The sequence below is a fragment of the Danio aesculapii genome, chromosome 4, assembly GCF_903798145.1.
Source record: "Danio aesculapii chromosome 4, fDanAes4.1, whole genome shotgun sequence".
In the NCBI taxonomy this organism is placed as follows: domain Eukaryota; kingdom Metazoa; phylum Chordata; class Actinopteri; order Cypriniformes; family Danionidae; genus Danio; species Danio aesculapii.
The window spans coordinates 7,637,127-7,649,812 of NC_079438.1; the positions used below are offsets into that span (position 1 = coordinate 7,637,127).

The following is a 12,686-nucleotide window of genomic DNA, read 5'->3' on the forward strand; positions in this document are numbered from 1 at the left end:
GCCTATATTAAACAGGTCTAATAATAGAAACGTGGCTAACGGGGGTTTGGTGTAAGATCACCTTCATTAGGCTAACCCTCCCAATATTGAAAATTACTCATTAAAACCTTTAAAAGTGTCGAACAGATAATAATAATAACACATTTTATTTAAAGTGCGCTTTTCTCAGACCCAAAGCGCTAACAGGCATACAAGGCAAACAAAGCAAAACGATAAAAACAGTAAAAAAGACCACAATAAAACAATAAACATGAACGATTCAATACAATTGGATGATTAAAATTAACTAAAATAATCAATCTCAGTTAAAAGCAACGATATAAAGGTGAGTCTTGAGAAGTTTCTTAAACAGTCCAGAGAAACAGCATTCCTGATGCTGATGGGTAGGCCATTCCATAGCTTAAGCGCACTGTATGAAAAAGCACGACCACCCATAGTCTTTAGTTTACAGCGTGGCTGATACAACAACAGTCCAGATGAAGAATGACGACTGCGGGTGAGAGTGGCCAGAGTTACCAGGTCACAGATGTAGTCAGGTGCTAGCCCATGCACTGCTTTATATGTTAAATAAGTCTTAAAATTAACAGGAAGCCAGTGAAGTTGCTGAAGTACAGGAGTGATATGGTGGCACGAGGAAGTATTTGTTAAAACCCGTGCAGCAGAATGTACTGTAAACGTCTCAGAGAGCTTGCTGGTAGGCCCCCGAAGAGTGAGTTTCAGAAGTCAAGACGTTTATGATACATATCTCAAATATTACGGTGGCTGAATTTGCATGATAAGATAACTTTATATGACAAAGAGGATATTTTACTACCAGAGATTTTAGATGCATTATTTAAAGTTAAAAACTGTAGATAAATGTTTAATGGTCAGATATTTGTCCTTATCAGGAGTGTGGATGAAGACAGAAAAATTAAATAAAATTATATAACACTGTTCTGGTGTTTCTTACATACTGTGCCTTTAAAGTGTTGTGTAAGTATAATTAAAATATCCTGATGAATACTGAAACAGTCCATGTGTGAGCAATAATGTAAAACACCAAATACCTGATGGCAGATGATGGGGTTTTCTCTCTGAACTCTGGTGGATTGCCTTTAGACTGGTCACTCTTCAGAGACACACATGATCCTGATCTCACACTGAAGACACAAACACACCAGAGGAATAAACTGCAGGACAAACTTCAGTCTCCTTTACAAGAGTTTTTAAGAGTTTGTTTTGTTAATTCAGCAGAAACTAATAGTTGGCTGAAGGTCTGTCTGATCAGGTCTGCTACACAGGAATCATGGGTAAACATGACACATATAGCTCTGGTGAGGATGACACCAGATCAAGTTGTCTGTAATCTAGACTGATCTAAACACATTACCTGAAGTTAAACTGAAGCTTTGTCCATCATTTGATCAGGCAATAGCAACACAAATAAGTGCATTGTTGTTGGTCTTTGTTCTTTAGAGAAAGTGTTGAATTAATGGTGTAAAAACAGAGTCAATACCTGTGTTTCTCTGAGAGAGAGTCCTTTACTCGCTCCTCTGCCATACTGCAGCTAAAACACCAATGCAGACATTAGCAGAGCTTTCAGGAAACAATCAGCCGCTGACCATCACCTGGAGATGACAATATGCAATCAATGCTGCCTTCACTAACAAGACCTTACTGAAACAGAGCACATGATGAGGGAGAACACACACTGACTTTCAGCTATTTCACAGCAGATATATTTATACTGATTAACATTAATGCAGTTGGTTTAACCCCTGATCTGACACCTCAGATATTTCAGGTTTGATCATTTGATATGTATGTGTCTGTCACGATAACTTCTGCTTTACACAACTATAACTTATTATTTTAATTATTTATTAGCTTAGTTAGTAGTTAGTTAGTACTAAAACGTTACCAGTTAAATGCAGTTTAAGGATCATCCACATTCTTCTGTTTACGGAAGCTCTGCTTTCACTTTCGATTTCCTGACTCTGTTTAAAGTTTATTTTGTGCTGAATGATGTGAAATTATCGAGTCAACCTGATATAGAAGAGCACAAACACTTTCAAGGGATAAAAATAACCCATTATATTGTTCAAATGACCGTGTTTGGACCGAGTTTAATCGGTGTTTGAGGCTTTGAGCTTCAGGAGCAGACAGTTCTATAAATCACGCTTATGAACACGCTTATACACACATAAACCCCTTCACCATCTCCACAAATAAGCGTAATGTAGAAGTATTAAACTTACCTGCAGAAGTACAGACGCTCTTGTGCAGCAGGAACACAACTTGAGCTCTTTTGACGCTTTCGGTTTGTCAGCTTCCTCTTCAGTATTTTGGCGGTTGTCAAACTTAAATGTGCTTTACCGCCTCCTGCTGGACTGGAGTGTGGAACAAGAGTCTGCAGACTTGTATCCAGGCAGATCTACGGCAACACACGTTTCAGGCACACACAATCTAGCACACACGATTTAGGCAAACCATATATGTTAACTAACTAACTCCTTAGCATTATCGCCACCTATTAAAGTTCACAAATATGATTTCCCCTTTCAGTCATTATTATTATATCATAACCATCATTTTAACATCTCTGCAGTTTCTGAACTCAAATTATGTAAATACAATTAATTAGTTAAAGACACATGACTTTATTCACGTGTCCACATACACAAAGAAAACACAATAGACCGTCTAACTGTAGGATTAAGTGTAATAAACTAATTCAGGATCTTTATATTATCATACTTGGTTAAAATAAGTTTGTTGTAAAATATAAAAAGCAAACAATAATGTGTCACATTAAAATGAATTACTATAGTTAATCATTTAAACAATGTATAATATAGTTATAAACTGATTATCTTGACTGATTATCTGATTATAAACTACTATCTTTAATAAACTGTCACAGCTGTTAGTTTTTTATATATATATAATTTTTTTAATTAGTTATTAATAGTTAATTTGTTTCTATTGCTAAAGTTTGGTTTAAAAACAATATATTGCTTACAATAAATTACTACAGTATTTAATGAGGGAAATTATTAATGAAAAAGTTTTTAGAAAATTAAGCAAATACACACTATTAAATCGCTTGAGTAAAATTTTAATATAGTGTTATACATTTATCACATTTAAAATATATTATTGTCTATATTAACTTGCTATTATTTCCTTCATTATAAATTAATCCATTATATAAATTAAACCTGTCCAAAGTAGATCATTCAACAAGGAAAACTGAAACTGTTCAGTCTATTATATTGAATGGCGATCGGAAACAACGCTCCTCATTCGCCCGTCTCGATCGCAATATCTGTGGAAAAGTAAGCACTTGTTTATTGTGTACAATATTTATTAACTATATATATCAAAATATATATCAATGACGATGTCCTAGAAGATGTTAATAACATTAACATCCGTCGTAACCATGGTTTGCCTAGATTGTGTGTGCTAGATTGTGTGTGCCTAAAACGTGTGTGGTTCTGCGAGCCTGCAGCTGGATATTATTGGTCTGGACAGCAGATGCATACGTTGTGGCTACCTGGTTACCTCCAAATAATTTGGACCCTTCACTGTCTTTTCCAGTAATCATAGTACTGAAAATGTAATTAGTAACTAATCAAATTAAAAAACAATGTACTCATTATTATTTATTTTGTGTTTGTTGCTGTTGCAATTATCTGTAGGATGACATTGCATTAAAAGATTCAATTGTCTTTCCTGCTTGGATGCCAGGACACTGGATGTTGTGTGTAAGTATTTTGCGATTTGTTTCTTGGAAATACATGATTGCATCTGTAAATTGCTCGCACTTGTGTGATCAGAGTTGAGAATTGCTCTTGTAGTATTCCAACATAATAACACTTGTATTTTCCATGTAATGAAGCCAAAAGATAGACACATGTACTTCTTAGATTCAACCAATCCTTATGAGTTGGATGATGAGCGCTATGTGCACAGTTTCAGGTTGCTTTAGAAATGTTTATGGTTCGGTTCATTGCTCTTGGTTTAGAGTTCATACAAGGTTTGCGTTCAAAACGTTTCCTTAATAGTTATTTGAATGTTTGCATGATGTTCTGAATTTGCAAAGTCCCAGTTACTGTGGGCTACTGTTTTTGTAGTTTGAGTACTCGTTGGTGAATATTCATGTTTGTTCTTCTGTATTTTTCCTTAGTAAAATGACAGCTGAAATTGCGCAAGGAACATGGATGCTACTGAAAAACAAGGTTAGATTTGTCAACATATGTCAATCTCTCACACTTAACCTAAATCGTTTTCATTTTATTAAGGATGTGCCCAGCAACTTGGCGACGTGGAATGTGGAGTCTTCATGTTGATGGTAAGGCAATATCATTTCTGTCTATACATAAACTAATGCATTATTCCAATAATTGCTGCCAGATTGACTTTAATTTGTTTCTTCTATCATGGTTATTTTTTATCTTTCAAACTCATTTTGGTGCAGTATGCTCTATATGTTGTTTTGGGAGCCCCCTTTGACTTCACATCGGTAAGTTATTAGGAGCACAAATACTGTAACTGGATTGCATGCTATTTAGATATTTAAAAGATTTCTCTGTATTTCTGTCTTTAAGCATTCTGTCTTTTAAGTAACTTTCCCAGAAAGGTATTTGTTTATTTCCCTACAATTCCTACCACATTGCACCCTATCCTATCGTGCGTGTGCGTGTGTGTTACAGGACCGAAAAGCTTCAGAGGACACTATTGGTACATGGGGCTGTATCCAACAGCAGTGAGGTATTTGTCAGTGTATATGTGAATTTGGAAATGTTTATTAAGTTATAAAAAGTAGTGAAACTGTATTCCTTGTTATTTTCTAACTAAGGAGCTTCCTATGATCAGAGACATGAAAATGGCAGAACAGTGGAGACATGTTCGTGGGCCCTGTGGAAGGGCCACTTTTCCTCCAAATGGAAGAGGAAGACAGGGAAAAAGCCCTCCAAAACCTCTTCAACACGGGAGACAGAAGCCCATTTACTGTTTGTTTTTCATTGAGGAAAGACATGGAGATTTGTTGAACAGAGTACCATGATAAAATGAATCTCAGAGTGAATTCTTCGTTTGGAGAATGAAAGAGTTGGCTAATACTAGATAAACCAATTTAGTTTGCCATTGTAACAGAATTTTTGTGTAATTTGGTTCAAATGTTTGGTAATACTTTGTAATGTTGAATTAGGTAACATTAGTTAATGCATTAGTTCAAATGAATTAAAACACATCTGTTAAGCATTACTTCAACTTATTTGTTGTTATTGTTAACTCAATGCATATCTTTATATCAACAGCTTAAATGATTAATGTTTACTTGCATATTCAATAATGCATTTGTTAATGGATTAGCATGCATGCGTCAAATATAGTAATGCGTTAGGTAATACATTAGTTCACAATAACAAATAATGAATCACGACTGCGCTTCAGCATGACACATAACCATTGTTCATTTTAACTTACCCATACTAATTAATGCTAATTAGTTGATCTTGTTTAAAGAAGTTTAACCTAATAATAACTGATGTGTTACTAACACGCATGGGTTTATCACAAAGCAGCGATTGTTGATTTTACTGGACCTCAACTGTTTAACACATCAGTTAATTTAGTGCTAGTGGTATGTCATGTTAATAAAGAGTCTTCAAATATAAGTAACACATTAGATAATGTAGGAATAGTATACATTTTACAATAAGGTTCCCATAATTAATCATGTTAGTAGAGTACACAAAATGAATAACCTACAAGTTGAAGCTGTGGTTTCTACTTCAACACCCTGAAGCCATGTCCATTAATCTCTGTTTATTGTGTAGTGCTTATGTAGTGAGTCACTGTTCATTATTTGTTCTTGTGAATTAATGCATTCTCCAACACATTACTATATTTCTAAGTTTACATTATTTGTGTGTTTCATTAAGTGGTCTTATCTAATCCATTAACAAATGCATTAGTGTATGTGTACGTAAACATGAACTAATTTAGCTGTTAATGTAAAGGGATGCATTAGAATATGTGCTAGTTAACAGAAGTTATGTAATGTTGAAAAGTTATGCTAACCAAGTTATGTACTGCTGAACAAAATCATCGTTAAATGTTAATGTTAACACAACTAATGCATTACTAACACCATTCATATATGTTCAGTTAACATAAACAAATATCAAGTAATGCTTAACAGATGTGTTGTTCATTATCATGACATCATAATTCATGTTAACTATTACATTACATAACGCAAGCATATTGTAAAGGGTTGCAGTTAATTGACTAGTATATGTTTACTTAATATTTTAAAATAAACCTTTTTTGATGTAAAACGTCCACTCTTGTGTGTCTATATGTATCTGTCACAAAGCAAACATGAATTAAAATGATCCATCCTGACTACAAAATGAATATCAAGTAAAAAAAGATCTGTCTTAAGTGTTTCATGAGTTGTAATAAATACATATAAATATTATGATCATACTTGAGAGGTCTTATTGCATCTAATGCAATAAAACAGTGATACATATTTTATTAATTCTATATGGTTTGCTCTCATTTCTGGCCCAGAAGTATTCTCTGACTTTTAAGTATTTGTCACAAAGCAAACATTAATATCTCATTATAACCTAGTCAAGCATGTTATGGTTTATTAGATTAATCAAAATGATTAAATAAAAAAATAATGATGGAGATTAATAATTAATGAATCAATTATACATTTCTCTTTCTTTGTGCTCGGGACAGCGTATGCTATATACCCCAATGGATAACCATATATGGTCTTTCCTGCCTTGATCGTGTGTGCTAGACTGTGTGTGCCTGAAAAGTGTGTGGTTCTGCGGGTCTGCAGCTGGATATTATTGGAGACCGCAGCAGACACACACACACAGACAGACAGAGCGCCCGTTTAGCTTTGCACTCTTTTTGCACGCATATGTGACAGGATACAGGTTAATATCCATTGCTGTATGGATATCTGTTATATTAATGTACAAAATAAACCTGATTTAACGTCCACAAACCGGGACTGAAGCGTCTTCCTTTATAATTGTTCTGACACGCGGCTGTGCTGATGAAGTAAAGCTAAGCTAAATCACTAGCTAAACAATACACTAGCGTGGTCTGGGTTGTCAGCCAAATACCCACTACAACTACACTACATTATTCCTCTAACTTTGACTTTCCTAAATTTATATTGAAATAAATCTAAACAAATCTTAAAAGAGCTGAAAACTGATTTGATTTTAAATGTTAAAATTGCATTGCAGTCAATAGCATGTAATATAATGCAATCCTGTTCTAGTTTAAACAATTAAACTATCATATATCTATAAATGCATAGAGAAACTCACTATTATAAATGCTCTGCTAATTTTGTTCATATAGCTATACTGTACATTTGATATATTAGCATGAAAGGTTTCATTGCACATGCATTCATATTGTTTATCACTTATTGTTTTAGATTTGGAGTGGCGCAGTAGGTAGTGCTGTCATCTCACAGCAAGAAGGTCACTGGTTCGAGCCTCGGCTGGGTCAGTTGGTGTTTCTGTGTGGAGTTTGCATGTTCTCCCTGCGTTCGCGTGGGTTTCCTCCGGGTGCTCCAGTTTCCCCCACAGTCCAAAGACATGCAGTACAGGTGAATTGGGTAGGCTAAATTGTCCGTAGTGAATGAGTGTGTATGGTTGTTTCCCAGAGATGGGTTGCAGCTGGAAGGGCATCCGCTGCATGAAAACATATGCTGGATAAGTTGGTGGTTCATTCCGCTGGGGCAACCCCAGATTAATAAAGGAACTAAGCTGAAAAGAAAATGAATGATTTAGATTTTTTATTGTAGCAATTTGTTACAAAGAAAGTAATTAAATATGTTAAATATGGGGAAGGCAGGATCACAATTTGTAGCTGCAAATAACAAAAAATAAATAATAATAACTTGGTCATTGAAGTGCACTGTAAAATATTTCACAATATTGTGTTATACAAAACACACGGTACCAAACATATTTTACTGTATTTTTCCCACAAAGACAGTGTACACAGTGCCAATCCCAACCAACACACTCACACACACACTCTCTCTCTCTCTCACACACTGCTGCTGACGACTGCTGCTGCTGCTGCAGAGGATTCTGGGTAAATCTCTCGTCAGTCTTCAGTTCAGTTTCACTGATGATCCAGAACTAAGCCCAAACCCAGGCCAGAGTGGCTCAGTGAATGTGGTCTGGACTGAGTGGATGAGGCTCATTGTGTCTCTATAGATGTTGTAGAAGATCAGAGTTCCTGCAGTGTAATCCACAAACACTCCTATTCTCCTGCTGAGCCGCTTCACTGGGAGATCAGTGTGTGTGTTATTGTGTGAGAATGAGAATCTGGAGGAAGAGCAGAGCAAACACCAGGACTGTGCATTACATCCAAACACACACTCAACACCTCGTCTCTTCCCCCTGATGCTCTTATATGACACTGATATACACACACCAACATCTCCACTCCAGTCAGTCTCCCAGTAACAGCGTCCACACACACTCTCTCTGCACAACACCTGAGCGTAATAATCAAATCTGTCTGGATGATCAGGATACGGCTGATCCTCTCTCACACACTTCACCTCTCTGTTCTCCTCAGACAGAACGAGACGAGTGTGTGCTGTGTTTGGATCCAGTGTGAGGAAACAGGCATCTGAACACAAGAACACACACATTTATAACCACAGCTGTGTGTGTGTGTGTGTGTGTGTGTGTGTGTGTGTGTGTGTGTGTGTGTGTGTGTGTGTGTGTGTGTGTGTGTGTGCGTGTGTGTGTGTGTGTGTGTTTGTTTTTATATCCTGGCGGGGACTTGGACCTGTTTGCACACCAAACCCGTGGGGACCTTTTGAGCCACCGGCACAACCATTGAAACTGATAGAAAAGGCCATTTTAACATAGGGGGCAGTGTTTTTCTGAATTTTCTCAAAAGTCCTTTTGGGGTTGGTTTCATCAGACATGAACTGTGTGTGTGTAAAAAGTGTGTATGAGAGTGCGCCTTCAATGGTCAATATTGGAATAACTGTGTGTGCAGTTTTTTGCGAGTGCGCCCTCTATGGTCAATATTGGAACAACCGGATGTGCTGTTTTGAGAGTGCGCCCTCTATGGTCAATATTGGAACAACCGGATGTGCTGTTTTGAGAGTGCGCCCTCTATGGTCAATATTGGAACAACCATATGTACGTTATTGAGAGTGCACCCTCAATGGTCAGTATTAACTGAATAACACTATTAACTAATGATGATTAACACTGATTAATTTAATTTGCAGATACAAGCTAATTTTAATCATGCAATATTATTATTTAATTAAAAAAATTGTAAAACTTGTGCCTTAAAGTGCGTGATTGTGCTGCGACCTGTTGTGTGTGTGTGAGCTGAATGACGGCTCTGTGTGCGGACGGACAGAGCTCTTCATGATAATGTGGGCTTCAGAGGCCTGTGGGAAGGTGTCCGGAGCTTCTCCTCCAGTGTTTATGTAAGCGAGTGCAGCACTTCAGCTTGTGTTAGCATCTTCCCCCTCAACTGACCTGCTTTAAACAGCAAACCAGCAGCGAGAGGTGAAGCACAGCCAGCGCTGAAACAGAGACGAGAAACACTGGCCTTTACATCCCAGCTCAGCAGAAAGAAGACTACATTCAGACACTAAAATACAGCGCGAATTGAGGAAAGAAATTGACAGAGATGTTAAAGAGCAGGTTGTGTGGTATTTTAAAAATAAATGAATAATGTGTTGGAGCCATCTACAACACGTTAAAATGCATGTTTTTTTATATGGATTTGACATTAGATTAATTTTCGCAATGACGTCGATACAACTCGTTTGAATCAATTCAGAGCTTAAAGGGATCGTTCACCGAAAAATGAGAATGTACTCACTATTTGCTCACCTTCAATTGGTTTTTGTAAGGAGACTTTAAAGTGACGTGATATACACTACCTGACAAAAGTCTTTATAATAAATAACTTCTAGTTGACCATTTGGTATCAGAAGTGGCTTATATGAAAGGCAAAAGCCTCTAGATTACGCTTATTTTACCAAAAAAAAAAAAAAAAAAAAAAAATATATATATATATATGTATATGTATGTATATGTATGTATATATATGTATGTATATGTATGTATATATATGTATGTATATATGTATGTATATATATATATATATATATATATATATATATATATATATATATATATATATATATACATACATACATACATATGTATATACATACAAACATACATACATACATACACACACATATATATATATACATATATATATATATATATGTGTGTGTGTGTGTGTGTGTGTGTGTGTGTGCGCGTGTGTGTGTGTGTCTGTGTGTGTGTGTGTGTGCGCGTGTTCTGTGTGTGTCTGCGCGTGTGAGAGTGAGTGTGTGTGTGTGTGAGAGAGAGAGGGGGAGTGTGTGTGTGTGTGTGTGTGCGTGCGTGTGTGTGTGTTACTGTGTGAGAGAGGGGGAGTGTGTGTGAGAGAGAGGGAGTGTGTGTGTGTGTGTGTGTGTGGTCATGCATTTGTGTGGTCCTGCTGTAATCCTTGTCTCTCCTCCATGATCCAGACTGTAAACACACAGATTGTCCTTCAGTCAGTAAACAAACATCAGTTTATAACACACACAAAACACACACACACACACACACACACACAGAGAGATTGTCCCTCATTCAACACACACGCACACACACACACACACACACACACACACACACACACACACACACACACACACATATATATACATCAGATGCTAAGAGATGGTGGTGCCCAGGAACCTGAATGACTCTACTGCAGCCACAGTGCTGTTCATGATGGTGAGTGGAGGGAGTGCAGATGGCAGAAATGGAAGCAAAGAATATCAGAATTTGTCATGAAATGCTGCACACTGAACAGATAGCCCACCTTCGCCTTTACCATGCATCTTGCATGGTCAAAATCTGCAAGCAAATGTAATTTGAGGGGTAGGAAAAAAATGTTAAAAGCTGTGTGCATTTTTTTTTTTACTTAAAACTGTTTTTTAGGACTCTCCGGAGATCAAATCAGCGCAGGGCGCAACACAAAATATGTGTATGGCACAGGAAGCTGGAGTCTGTATTTACCAAAGACATAGATCAAAGTATATGATAACTACAATATTCCCATGTGTTAAAGTTAGGTTAATTTGGTTGTTGTATCAATACATTTTTTCATTTATTTGTCTACAGAGTAATGCACCCTCAAATCCAGACAGTAGATTGGATTCAGTGTGACCTTTGCCAAAAGTGGCTTCATGCAGACTGTGCTGGCATCAGTATGGAAACAGTGACAGAGCAAACATTCTTCGAGTGTGGTTGTGATGAACATGTGCATACATTTGAGAAGTACATATTATTTATAACATTATTTAAATACTTTAAATATACAGTTCTTTAAGAAAAATTATAATGCCAATTTGATTTTTTTACAGAACGTTAGCACTCTTGAAGGAAGGCTGGTTAGTTGACAGTGTCATAGAGGATGGAGAGATCCTGGTAAATATTATAATTTACAACAAACCTTTGGATTAGCTTTATTATAGCTGTATTATTTTATCGGTTATTATCGGTTAAGTTGTAGTCTCCCAAAGACATTTAAATTTTGTTATGGTTGTCATAATTATGTATTATTATAAAGAAATATATTTAGTGAATGCAATAAAATACATATTTCTAATTACAACACTTATTTGTTGTTTATTTCTATAAAAATGCTACATGTTGTTGAATAAAGTTTGTTCCATTTCAGAAATCACACGAAGGCTTGAGAAATGGCACAATCAAATCTAACAGGATGTTTTTATTCAAGCATCCCACATTTTGCCCTAAGCTCAAGATGAAAGTTAGTCTGAAGTTTTGTTTTGTTTGATGAAGAACAGGTACAGTACATAATTGTAATATAAAAGAATATCTATTTTGAAAAGATATAAATATCACATTTCAATCAATATACATTTACTGGACATTTGCTGTAAAATATTTGCAGAATTACAGTTATTAGCAGTTATAATTCAAATACAAATGTATGAACAATTGACTTATGTTTTGCAACAGACACAGATGATAATAGAAAGAATATATTTTAAGTAACACAACTGGCCAAAGTGTCTATAGAAAACACTCGCTATGTTCTTGAGGTTTTGACCCCTGAGGTAAATCTACAGTCTTACTGCAATTCGTTACTTAGTGTTTAGCTCTGTACGCTCCTCTTTTAAAGTTGACGCTGTTAATTCTGCACAAGACTTAGGGTTTCCACCAGTTTCAGGCAGAAATGGCTTTACAGTCAAACGTTACATTGGAGTAAGTCTATCTTTTGCATTTGTTCTGTCCTGCAAACTGTTCTGAAAGGTTATAACTCTTCTGTTTGTCTTCTTAAAGGATGAAAACTTAAAATCCGAAATGATGAAACTAGACGAGTCAATGTGTTATTCCAAGTTGTGTCACGAACGAGGAATATTAAAGTATACTGTGACCGATTACCTGTTTACAGCTTCTGCAGTGCATGCACTTTACTCATTTCCTTGACAATTAAGAATATGCATTGTTATTTACACGCAAATTTATGTAAATGTTTATTTGTGTTGATAGTAACATGTTAATTAAAGTAAACGTCTGTTTTTTACA

At 36.0% G+C, this 12,686-nt stretch overlaps 1 long non-coding RNA gene across 1 annotated transcript; it reads right to left on the minus strand.

Annotated features, from left to right (window-relative positions):
• Positions 1–1,060: 1,060 nt before the first annotated feature.
• LOC130222272 (uncharacterized) lies at positions 1,061–2,315 on the minus strand. Its single transcript, XR_008836404.1, has 3 exons — positions 2,241–2,315; positions 1,499–1,610; positions 1,061–1,142 (listed from the first exon to the last, which is right to left on the minus strand). It is a non-coding gene; the product is annotated as an uncharacterized LOC130222272 (long non-coding RNA).
• Between the last annotated feature and the right edge of the window lie 10,371 nt (positions 2,316–12,686).